Below are 12,484 nucleotides of genomic sequence, written 5' to 3'. Positions count from 1 at the left end.
TTCAGAAAACTTGGTATCTCTAATCTTTGTCCTTCCACAATTGAGAATTCTCGGTGGAGTCGCGATTTTGCGGGATAATTGGTCTATTCCCTTGATTTGGGTGTTCCGAGTCTCGATATTTGTGGTTTCATCATCTTTCAAATGAATTCGAACAAGAAGTTAGGTTACCCTTGCTTCATTAGCCAAATTTTCCGAAAACGTGGTTTTGATTCAGTTGGAAATTCTCTTGGGGTTCCCAAACTCTTTCGTCCCTGTACTTTCAAACGTATAAGGGAGAATGTGTGCAAAAGACAGAGAGATGATTCCCTTGACAGTTTTTGCGATCCTACCACCTTGAATCTTCTTCCAAAAATTTACAAGGGAGTGTGTAAGATCAATTCAAGGGTGAAGTGCGTCTAAGAACAATTGTCATTGGTTGCAACTAAGTTTCCCGAGATCAAGGAAGAATTGAACACGATTTAAGCATCTTGGAGTGTTTCCGATGATGAAGATGATGAGTAAATTGTTGACTTTATTTGTCTAGTAAATTTTCTTTTCTTGTTTTGCTTAAAATAATAACTAGAGTTCGGAATAGCCATTATTGTGATTACACATATCTATGTCCAACGTTTTCATCTTCATGTTTTTAGGTTTACTTGTTTAAATTCTTGTTGATAGTGGTTTTTAGTTCAAGTCTAAATTTGTAAAACTCTGCATTTAATAGACAGTCACTCTGCAAGGAGACAGATCCATGTGAAAGTGATGAGTGTTCAACCTCTTCACTGGCGTATTTATTGAGCAACTCAACATATATATATATATATATGAAATTTATCCAGAACAGTGCATGTAGCAACAATCCCAGATATTCTGTAAATTTTGGTACCTTGCCTGTATTATTCAGTTAATATAAGTTTATTTGAATGCCTTCTGTGCTATGTTCCCCGGCTGAACCCTTAATGTTGATATGGCATGACAATTTGTGTTTACTCGCAGCAGAGTAGCGCGAATTTCCAAGTATCAAGGATAAGGTATTCGCATAAAGTATTCAATCAAATAGAGTATTGCTCTCTGGCAACGAACTTAAAGAACTCTGTGTCAACATATAGAATTCAATCAATTTTGTGATAACTCACAAGATCCAGATATTACCCTGACTAATTTGCAAAATTAGGGTTTTGTGCCTTGCGCAGTATATCAAACCTTGCTTGTCGAAATTAAGCCTAGGAAAACTAGGTAATTAATCTGCCACGGATTAGTAGGTGCAAAATCTTGCCCAGAATCGGAAAACAAGAAATAAAGGAGTCGTAGAATAGGAGCAGCAGCAAAGGGAGGCGTGGCCATGCCTTAGGCCAGCCGGCGCCATTTTCCATTGGCCACACCCCATGTTGCCTAACCGGCCCTATTTCCCTCGACCAATCAGGTCGCCTTAAACCCGCCGCACACACATAAGTTATGGATTGGCCCATACTTGCTGGCTCTATTTCTCATCGACCAATCAGGTCGCTTTAAACTTTCCACATCCACGCCAGAAGTGTGGCCACGCTCCCTCTCTTTTTCGACCAATCAGGTTGCTCTAAACCTGCCGCAGTATTAAAAAAAAAGAGGCAAAATTGCACCAATACCAAATTGGATTTCCAAAGTTGCGCCAATGCGCTAAATGGAATGCAAAACGTGCATGCCCAAAGTTTCGGACGTGCCACTTTGTCGCAGAAGCATGCCGAACGTGGCAACATACCGTAAATAGTGCACTTATGTGCCAACCCATCTTTTGTTCGTGGCCAACGTTATAACAGACTTCAATGTGGTTATCCTAACCAGAAACACGAACCTTGCATGGTCGAAACCCTAATTTCCAGTCGTGGCACAAATTATGCCTCTTCGGGCCCCACAACATGCCACGAGCCGTGCGGGACCCAAGAAACCCTAATAAAGATGCCATATCATAGCCCCCGCGGCAATCCTTACTCATGTGTCTATTTCCACATAATGGCATGGATATGGTTCCTTCGGCGTGGCTATGGAACCATTTGCACAAAACGTTGGTGCGGCACGGCCACATGTCGCATGTTGTATGCACTAATTAGGGTTTTGGCACGCCAAACCCTAATTTAGGAAAAGTTGCTACGCCAACCAAGCCAAGTAACGTTTCCTAGAGTATTGGGATTGATGTGGCAACAGGGCCAATGTTGCCACGCCACATTTGGTTCTAACACCAATGTGCCGAAATCTAGCGGCCATGGCTACGCCAGGCGCTACTTGCGCCATCGTGCCACTGGCATGCACTATGTCAGCAACGCCAACATTCCGCAGAGCACGTGCTAATAAGGGTTTCTTTATGCCAAATCCTAATTTAGCTAAAGTCACCATGCCAACTAGGTCAAATGATGCTCCTAAGGCCTTAAGTTTAATTAACAACATGGCCAATGTTACCGGAGCCATATTTGGGTTTAACACCAATATGCCAAAACAGCTGCCACAGCTATGCCACTGGCATTCCGCTATACCACGGTTACGCTAGGCGCCACTATGCCAATGGCGCCACTTTGCTATACAACAAGATGTGGCCATAATCAATGACCATCCTTTCTCATAAGATACAATATCATCCGTCCAAATTTTCCATGGAATTGACAGGCCTGTGGCAAGTTTTAGGCGGCCAACCAAGGCAAGCCTAATAGCTGAAAAAACGGGGGTCTAACAACACCACCCAATATTTCGCTTAGTAATCTGTATGGACTAACTCCGAAATACTTTGCTAGAGAATCACTAGACAGTCAGACTCAATTTAGATTAAAGTATCTCAAGGAGTTAATATCTCTCACTTGTTTTGATTTACTCAAGCTAAAACAATAGCGAGTCTTTAATCAAACACAAGGAATAACTTGGACGGTACCAAAGACCAATGTCCAAGGATCAATCAATATCAATCAACAACCAAAGTTTGGATTTACAATTGATTAGATCAAACGCACAACCTGTATTATTTCTATTATATAAACAAATATAATGCGAAAATGAAATAACACATACACCAGAGATTTTGTTAACGAGGAACCGCAAATGCAGAAAACCCCCGGGACCTAGTCCAGATTGAACACACACTGTATTAAGCCGCTACATACACTAGCCTACTACACGCTAACTTCGGACTGGCCTATAGTTGAACCCCTATCAATATCTCACTGATACAAGGTACAATTATGCTCCTACGCCTCTGATCCCAGTAGGATGCTGCACACTTGATTCCCTTAGATGATCTCACCCACAACTAAGAGTTGCTACGAACACAATCACATGCTTTAACAATAAACAAATCTGTCTCCTACAGAAAAGTTTATCAAAAGGATAAATATGTCTCCCACAGATAAACCCTGAGTCTGTTTCAGCTTTTGATATAAAATCAAGGTGAATCAAAAACCAATTGATAATCCGGTCTTATATTCCCGAAGAATAACCTAGATTAATCAATCACCTTCTCAACTATCCTTCCTGACTACACAGGAGGTTTGTTGAGGAATCACAAACAGAGAGACGAAGATGTTTGTGATTACTTTATCTTGCCTATCGGAGAACTCTCACGATCTCAAGTCAATCAAATATTGTACTCGTACGATAGAAGATGCAAGATCAGATCATACAACTACGATAAAGTAGTATCGGTCTGTCTTCACAATCCCAATGAAGTCTTTAAGTCATTAACCTGATTTTAGAGAAGAAAATCAAAGGTTAATGGAGATCGACTCTAGCGAGCGCACTAGTATCATACAGACGTGTGGGGATTAGTTTTGCCTATTGCTAGATGTCCCCTATATATAGTCTTCAAATCAGGGTTTTTCCTTAATTACTAAGCAAACCATATTCACCGTTAGATGAAAACCTAATTTAGATTCAAGCTAATATCTGAAAAAGTGGGGGTCTAACAACACCACCCAATATTTCGTTTATGCAATCTGTATGGATAATATCCGAAACACTCTACTAGAGAATCAACTAAACAGTCAGACTCAATCTAGAATATAGTGTCTTAAGGAGTTATTATCTCAATCTCCCAGTTTGATTTCTACTCAAACTTAAATCAATAGTGATTCTTTGTCAAAGAGAGATAACTTGGACGGTATCAAAAACCAATATCCAAGTGTTAATCAATGAAATCAACAATCACAAGATTGAATCTACAAATGATTAAGCTTCAACGCAGAACCTGTATTATTTCAATTATATAAATTATAATTCGGAAAAGAAATAACACAAACACCGGAGATTTTGTTAACGAGGAAACCGCAAATGCAGAAAAACCCCGGGACCTAGTACAGATTGAACACATACTGTATTAAGCCGCTACAGACACTAGCCTACTACAAACTAACTTTTGACTGGCCTATATTTGAACCCTTATAAATCTCCCACTGATACAAGGTACAGTTATGCTCCTACGCCTCTGATCCCAGCAAGATGATGCGCACTTCATTCCCTTAGATGATCTCACCCACAACTAAGAGTTGCTACGAACATAATCGCAGGCTTAACAATAAACAAATCTGTCTCCCACAGAAAAGTCTATCAAAGAGGATAAATATGTCTCCCACAGATAAATCCTAATTCTGTTTCGGCTTTCGATTATAAATATAGGTGAATCAGAAACCAATTGATAATCCGGTCTTATATTCCCGAAGAACAACCTAGATTAATCAATCACCTACTCAACAATCCTTCCTGACTACACAGGCGGTTTTTCAAGGAATCACAAACAGAGAGACGAAGATGTTTGTGATTACTTTATCTTGCCTATCGGAGAACTCTCACGATCTCAAGACAATCAAAGATTGTACTCGTACGATAGAAGATGCAAGATCAGATCAAACAACTACGATGAAAGTACTATCGGTCTGGCTTCACAATCCCAATGAAGTCTTTAAGTCGTTAACTCGAGTTTAGAGAAGAAACTCAAGAGTTAATGGAGATCGACTCTAGCGAGCGCACTAGTAGCACACAGACGTGTGGGGATTAGTTTTTCCCATTGCTAGATGTCCCCTATATATAATCTTCAAATCAGGGTTTTGCCTTAGGTACTAAGCAAACCATATCCACCGTTAGATGAAAACCTGATTTAGATTCAAGCTAATATATCTCAACCGTTAGATCGAAATCTTTACTTGTCATACACAATACCATACACGTTTACTGGGTTTGTGAAAACCATGCCCAAACGTGTACGTGTATGTTGGTTCAATACAGTAACCAAAGGTTAACCATATGAGTGTTTCATACCAACCATTTTCTTCTTCACCATAACTAGTTCATATGGCTCACACGAACTAGTTAAGGAGTCGTTTAATTGCTATGATATCTTATGTAACTACACAAGACACAATTGAAATAAAGATGATTCGATTCGATTGAATCGACTCATGAACATTGTAGCCACGGTTTTGCATAAAGCATTCCTTGATAATTTAATACCTATGTTCAGAAATCATCTTTAGATGATAACCACTTAAGCTCACAAACAAGTTCGCGGACTTAACTACAATCGGTTGAGTTTTCCAAACTCAGCAGAAATTCTCGGTCGAGAACTTCCGCCAGTTCGCGGACTTATCAGCAAACGAGTTATATTGGAAATCCCAGCAGAAATTCTCGGGATGGGGACTTCGGCCAGTTTACGGACTTGGCAAGCCAATTCCAATCTCCTACCGATTTCCCTTGATCAACAAAGTTTGACAACTTCGGTTCAAGGAATCCATGGTTATGTAATCTAAACTCTTATTCCAATCATTGAAACATTCTTAAAGGACGTTATAGAGTTGTTACACTATTTCTCGTCAAAGCAATTTTCAATGTGATTGAAACATTCATGACTTTCGTCACTAGGTAAAGAAAACTATGGTCGAAGCGAAACGCTTTACCAACACACATTTCGAGATATAGATAAGCGAGATATACTCAGCTCGAAATATATACTGTGTATGATCATAGTCTATATATATGCATACGACTTTCGTCTTAAGAAGTAGGAGATAGAATAGATAGACTTCGGAGTGACAGATGAGTTCAAGTCTTCACATACTTTTTTGTCGAGAAGTTCCACCGGTTTCTTGAATAGTTCTTCTTCTTGTCTGATGAATCGCCATGAAGTCCTTGAGCTCAACTACACCTTCCAACCTAGTCCGAGACTTAGCTATGATAGACTAGAAATCAAGACTTATAGTTTTGATCACTAACATTGACAAACATGCTTGAGATAGCAATGCATGCGAGGTTGACCGAGCTATGCTCTAACAATATATCTCAACCGTTAGATCCAAATCTTAGCTTGTCATACACAATTGACATACACGTTTACTGGGTTTGTGAAAACCGTGCCCAAACATGTACGCCTATGTTGATTCAACAATCACAAGATTGGATCTCTAATTGATTAAGCTTCAACGCACAACCTGTATTATTTCTATTATATAAACAAATATAATGCGGAAAAGAAATAATCCAGACACCAAAGATTTTGTTAACGAGGAAACCGCAAATGCAGAAAAACCCCGGGACCTAGTCCAGATTGAACACACACTGTATTAAGACGCTACAGACACTAGCCTACTCCAAGCTAACTTCAGACTGATCTATAGTTGAACCCCTACCAATATTCCACTGATACAAGGTACAGTTATGCTCCTACGCCTCTGATCCCAGCAGGATGCTGCGCACTTAAATCCCTTAGTTGATCTCACCCACAACTAAGAGTTGCTACGAACACAATCGCAGGATTAACAATAAGCAAATGTATTTCCCACAGAAAATTATATCAAAGAGGATAAATCTGTCTCCCACAGATAAACCCTAAATATGTTTCGTCTTCGATTATAAATAATCTAGGTGAATCAAAAACCAATTGATAATCCGGTCTTATATTCCCGAAGAACAACCTAGATTAATCAATCACCTACTCAAAACAATCCTTCCTGACTACACATGCGGTTTGTTGAAGAATCACAAACAGAGAGACGAAGATGTTTGTGATTACTTTATTTTGCCTATCGGAGAACTCTCACGATCTCAAGCCAATCAAAGATTGTACTCGTACGATAGAAGATGCAAGATCAGATCACACAACTACGATAAAAGTAGTATCGGTCTGGCTTCACAATCCCAATGAAGTCTTTAAGTCGTTAACTCGAGTTTAGAGAAGAAACTCAAGAGTTAATGGAGATCGACTCTAGCGAGAGCACTAGTAGCACACGTACGTGGGGGGATTATCTTTACCCCTTGCTAGATGTCTCCTATATATAGTATTCAAATCAGGGTTTTGCCTTAGGTACTAAGCAAACCATATCCACCGTTAGATGAAAACCTGATTTAGATTCAAGCTAATATCTTTCAACCGTTAGATCGAAATCTTTAGCTTGTCACACACAATACCACACACGTTTACTGGGTTTTTGAAAACCATGCCCAAACGTGTACGTGTATGTTGGTTCATTACAGTAACCAAAGGTTAACCATATGAGTATTTCATACCAACCATTTTCTTCTTCACCATAACTAGTTCAAATGGCTCACATGAACTAGTTAAAGAGTTGTTCAATTTCTATGAGATCTTATGTGATTACACAAGACATAATTGAAACAAATATGATTCGATTCGATTGAATCGGTTCATGAACATTATAGCCACGGTTTGCATAAAGCATTCCTTGATAATTTAATATCTATGTTCAGAATTCATCTTTAGATTATAAACACTTAATCTCACAAACAAGTTTGCATACTTAAGTTCAATCGGTTGAGTTTTCCAAACTCAGCAGAAATTCTCGGTCGAGAACTTCCGCCAGTTCGCGGACTAGTCACACAAACGAGTTTTTGGAAATCCCAGCAGAAATTCTCGGGATGAGAACTTCCGTCAGTTCGCGGACTTGGCAAGCCAACTCCAAAATCCTACTGATTTCTCTTGATCAACAATGTTGGACAACTTCGGTTCAAGGAATACATGGTTATGAAATCTAAACTCTTATTCCAATTATTGAAACATTCTTAGAGGACGTTATATAGTTGTTACACTATTTCTCGTCAAAGAAATTTTCAAAGTGATTGAAACATTCATGACTGGCGTCACTAGGTAAAGAAAACTATGGTCGAAGCGAAACACTTTACCAACACACATTTTGAGATATAGATAAGCGAGATATACTCAGCTCGAAATATCCAATGTGTATGATCATAGTCTATATATATAGCATACGATTTTTGTCTCAAGAAGTAGGAGATAGAATAGATAGACTTTTGAGTGACAGATAAGTTCAAGTCTTCACATACCTTTTTGTCGAGAAGTTCCACCGGTTTCTTGGGTAGTTCTTCTTCTTGTCTGATGAATCGCCATGAAGTCCTTGATCTCAACTACACCTTCTAACCTAGTCCGAGACTTAGCTATAATAGACTATAAATCAAGACTTATAGTTTTGATCACTAACATTGACAAACATGCTTGAGATAGCAACACATGCGAGGTTGACCGAGTTATGCTCTAACAATATCCCCCTTTGTCAATTTTAAAGACAAAACTATCAATACATATGGGATACAAAAAAAGATAATGAAACTTAAACAGCTCCTATTCCATTAGTCCAATTCTTCAACGTTCCTTGAAATCTTCGTCCTTTTCAAGTAGTTCAATGATCTCAAAGGTTGTAAGTTTAGCATCACCGTTGTTGAAGATCCGTAGCTACAGCAATGAGAGAACTCGAGATTCTCGATCAACGTTATACAGTAACATAGTACTATTATGTTATATCAAAGTCCAATTGTAACACAACTTCAACAATAATACTATGGTGATATGTATCACTTCCCCTTAGTCAATACTCCATCTCGATCATGGAAACCACTCCCTCTTACACAATGATCCGAGAACCATATGTATTTGTAGTGTGACCTACAATATTTCTCCCCCTTTTTGTCTATAAAATTGGCAAAGGTACAAGAACGGGATCATAATGAAATTTCCACAAGAAATTTTTCATGAATAAAAGAAAGACACACATCAACTTAATCTAGATGCAATCATATAGCCAAAGATAATAGCATTCATCAAGTAGTTTAAAGATACAAGATAACCCCTACAAAATTCTACAACTGCACTCCCCACAAAGATATGACCATTAAGCACAAGTTCAAAAGAACTCTCCCCCATTTGATGTCATTCCTAAAAAGGAACAACAAGAGCGACCTTAATTTCGAAAGAAACAAAGGATTTTAATGGATACCAAAAAACCATGATAAGTGATTTCTTATATCCAAACTCAACTAAGTTAATCACAAGAGAACCCATGATTAACTTAATTGGAATACACAACAAAATCAAACCACAAAAGTGATTGATTTAATTGAAGGTGCTCAACATAAGTAAACTTACGGAGCTACGACTAAATTGGTCATATGGAGGTGACAACTTAACCGTTCAAATACTCAACATAAGGAAAACCTTACGGAGTATATGACTACATTAACCAATAGAACATGATTAGTATAGCCGTTCATATACTCAACACAAGAACTTGTGGAATATATGAAAACTCAACTAGATTAATTACAAGAGAACCTATAATTAATCTAATTGGAATACCAATAACCAAACTAATCACCGAAGTAATCAATTTAATTATTTTGGGCTCAACACAAGAGAACTTATGGAACCCCGGTTAAGATTATCATAGACTATGACATTCTTAACCGTACATGTACTCAACATAAGAGATAAAGCTTATGGAGTACAAACTAAATAACCAAACTAGTTGATTAACTTAGTTTCTAATGCTCAACAAATAGCATCCTATGGAACAACCAACCATGCCAATAAAAATCGACTTAGTCGTATCGTGCTCAACATAAGATACACAATGGAGCCTTCACGGTAATACAAAAATTGGATCAATAAAGATCAATACCGTGGATAACATACAAGTATCTATTCTATCTTTTTATCACAAAAATGACATAATAGACTTTATCCTTGTTCACAAAAGATTTTAACCTATCTTCCATCAAAGTATTGACAATATAGGCTTAACTTTTGTGTTTGTCAAAAGTCTATTCGTCCTTAAATCAATATATGAATATCGATCATGAACGACTTTACTTTTGACAAAATATGAGACCTTCAAGTTCACGAATGCAAACAATACATATCCCATAAAAAATATTGCAATACATTAAACCATTAAAAATATTGCAAACCATCATCCTCCAAATATTTTTAGAATTTAATACCAATAAACCTAAAAAAAATAACAAAGATAGATATGTGTAGTCACAATCATTGCTATTCAAGCACTAGTTATTCTTCCAACTAATCAAAAAGAAGACATCCTAGGCATTAATAAACTTCTTCAAGGTTTCTTCAGAGAACTCCTCATCATTGAATAGATCATTAACAAAAGGATCATTCAACTCCTCCAAATCTTTTGAGAACACTGTCAACTTACTGAGTTCCTTTTCTAGTTTTCGCACAGTGCTTGTAGATTGAGACATCATTCGTTCATAGTGAACAATATCTTCTAAGGATGTAGAAATCCGAGATTTTAAGTTGTTTCTCTTGTTGATGAAGTCTTTTACCAGGTTCCTGAAATTTTCATCACTTTGATAAGAAGACAAGAACCAGTTTAGGGAAGGATTTTTACCATTGGTTATATCCTTCACTTTCTTCAAACCTGTGTAGGGAATTCCTATACATTGACGTACGTTAGCAGCCAGCGTTACATTCCTACTTGTGCTGCATCTAGTAACAGGTGCCATAGAAGTTTTTTGAAGTACCTGTTCGTGAACGATAGAAACCCTGTACAAACAAACACCTTTTCACTATTAGAAATATATATATAGACAAGGTAAAAATAACTAAATATACACTTCCTTGAGCCACAAGACGCAAATCCCCACTTTCTCAAGGTTAACGTTGAGACGCTAACGTCTAAGGTAGAACCAATGGGATCAAAAAGCCCCCTTTGTTTTATCCCACGGTGACTTTCTAAGGTAAGGCACATGAGCAGAGATTCTCCTTCTTTTGTTCCCTAAAGAGCCTGTTACGTAGGACCTGTGATAATTATAAGAGGGTTGAATAGCTAGAAGGCATTTCATAGGAACAATTGTTTCTTTAAGCTTAAATTCTTCAACACGTGAGTGTCCTTGAGGAATGAGATTAAAATTTTCTCCGAAGGTGTTTAAGTATTCTTCCTTATTCCTTAATACCCATTTAGAACCCTCATAATAGACATTGGACATGCATGGTACGAGATTCCACGTAGCTCGTCTATATAGTTGATCTAACTCATCATTTATTGATTCTTTCCAAGAGGAATTCCACAGTGCTATATCAATATTTCATGGTTCTGGATGAGAAGAATAACAATCAATTAGGAGATGTTCTTTTGTCTCGGTTGTAGAGTCTTTTCCACGTTTAGTGAAAACAGAGGATTCACACAATGAAGAATCGCTTAACACATGTAGAAAAGGGTTACAACAATTGTCACTACACCATTTTAGGGAAGAAGTAGGACAATAGGTAAGGTTACCTATACCGTCAGTAATTTTCTGAGTTGACTTTCCTTACGGTATTATACGTCCCTTTCGAGCAATACAAGGTTGCTTATTAATCTTGCAAGGACTATTTTCAGCCTTCAGACTCTTAAAAGAAGACGTATAGGGTCTTTGAGGATAATCATATGAGAATTCATGAGATCCAGACCTTTGGCAGTTGTCTGAGTGGTTCCTAGTCACATCTGTTTTCTCAACAAACGATTGTTGAACATTATCTGAAAGGTGATAATTCTTCAGCAAGGAACAACTGGATTCTCTTAGCCCCAATGAGAGATTCATACTGGATATCAAATCCTTAAGAGTTGCAATTTCTGCAACAAGATCAGAATGTATCCGAATTTGTTCTTCCAATCTCTTTTGAAGATTAACCAGTTTATCAGACTTTTTTTTTTGCAGTTGGTTTTTAATCCTGGTGAAGCGTCAACTGAGATAATATAATCCATATAGTTAGATCGCTACAAAAACAGACTTGTGAGGTCTTAAACGTGTTTGCCTGCTCTGATACCAATTGAAAAAGCGGGGGTCTAACAACACCACCCAATATTTCGCTTAGCAATCTGTATGGACTAACTCCGAAATACTTTGCTAGAGAATCAACTAGACAGTCAGATTCAATCTAGATTAAAGTATCTCAAGGAGTTAATATCTCTCACTTGTTTTGATTTACTCAAGCTAAAACAATAGCGAGTCTTTAATCAAACACAAGGAATAACTTGGACGGTACCAAAGACCAATGTCCAAGTATCAATCAATATCAATCAACAACCAAAGGTTGGATTTACAATTGATTAGATCAAACGCACAACCTGTATTATTTCTATTATATAAACAAATATAATGCGGAAAAGAAATAACACAGACACCAGAGAGTTTGTTAACGAGGAAACCGCAAATGCAGAAAAACTTCGGGACCTAGTCCAGATTG

Source organism: Papaver somniferum, chromosome 6 (genome assembly GCF_003573695.1).
Source record: "Papaver somniferum cultivar HN1 chromosome 6, ASM357369v1, whole genome shotgun sequence".
NCBI lineage: Eukaryota > Viridiplantae > Streptophyta > Magnoliopsida > Ranunculales > Papaveraceae > Papaver > Papaver somniferum.
The sequence above is the reverse complement of the archived record's forward strand: the minus strand, read 5'-3'. Positions refer to the sequence as shown.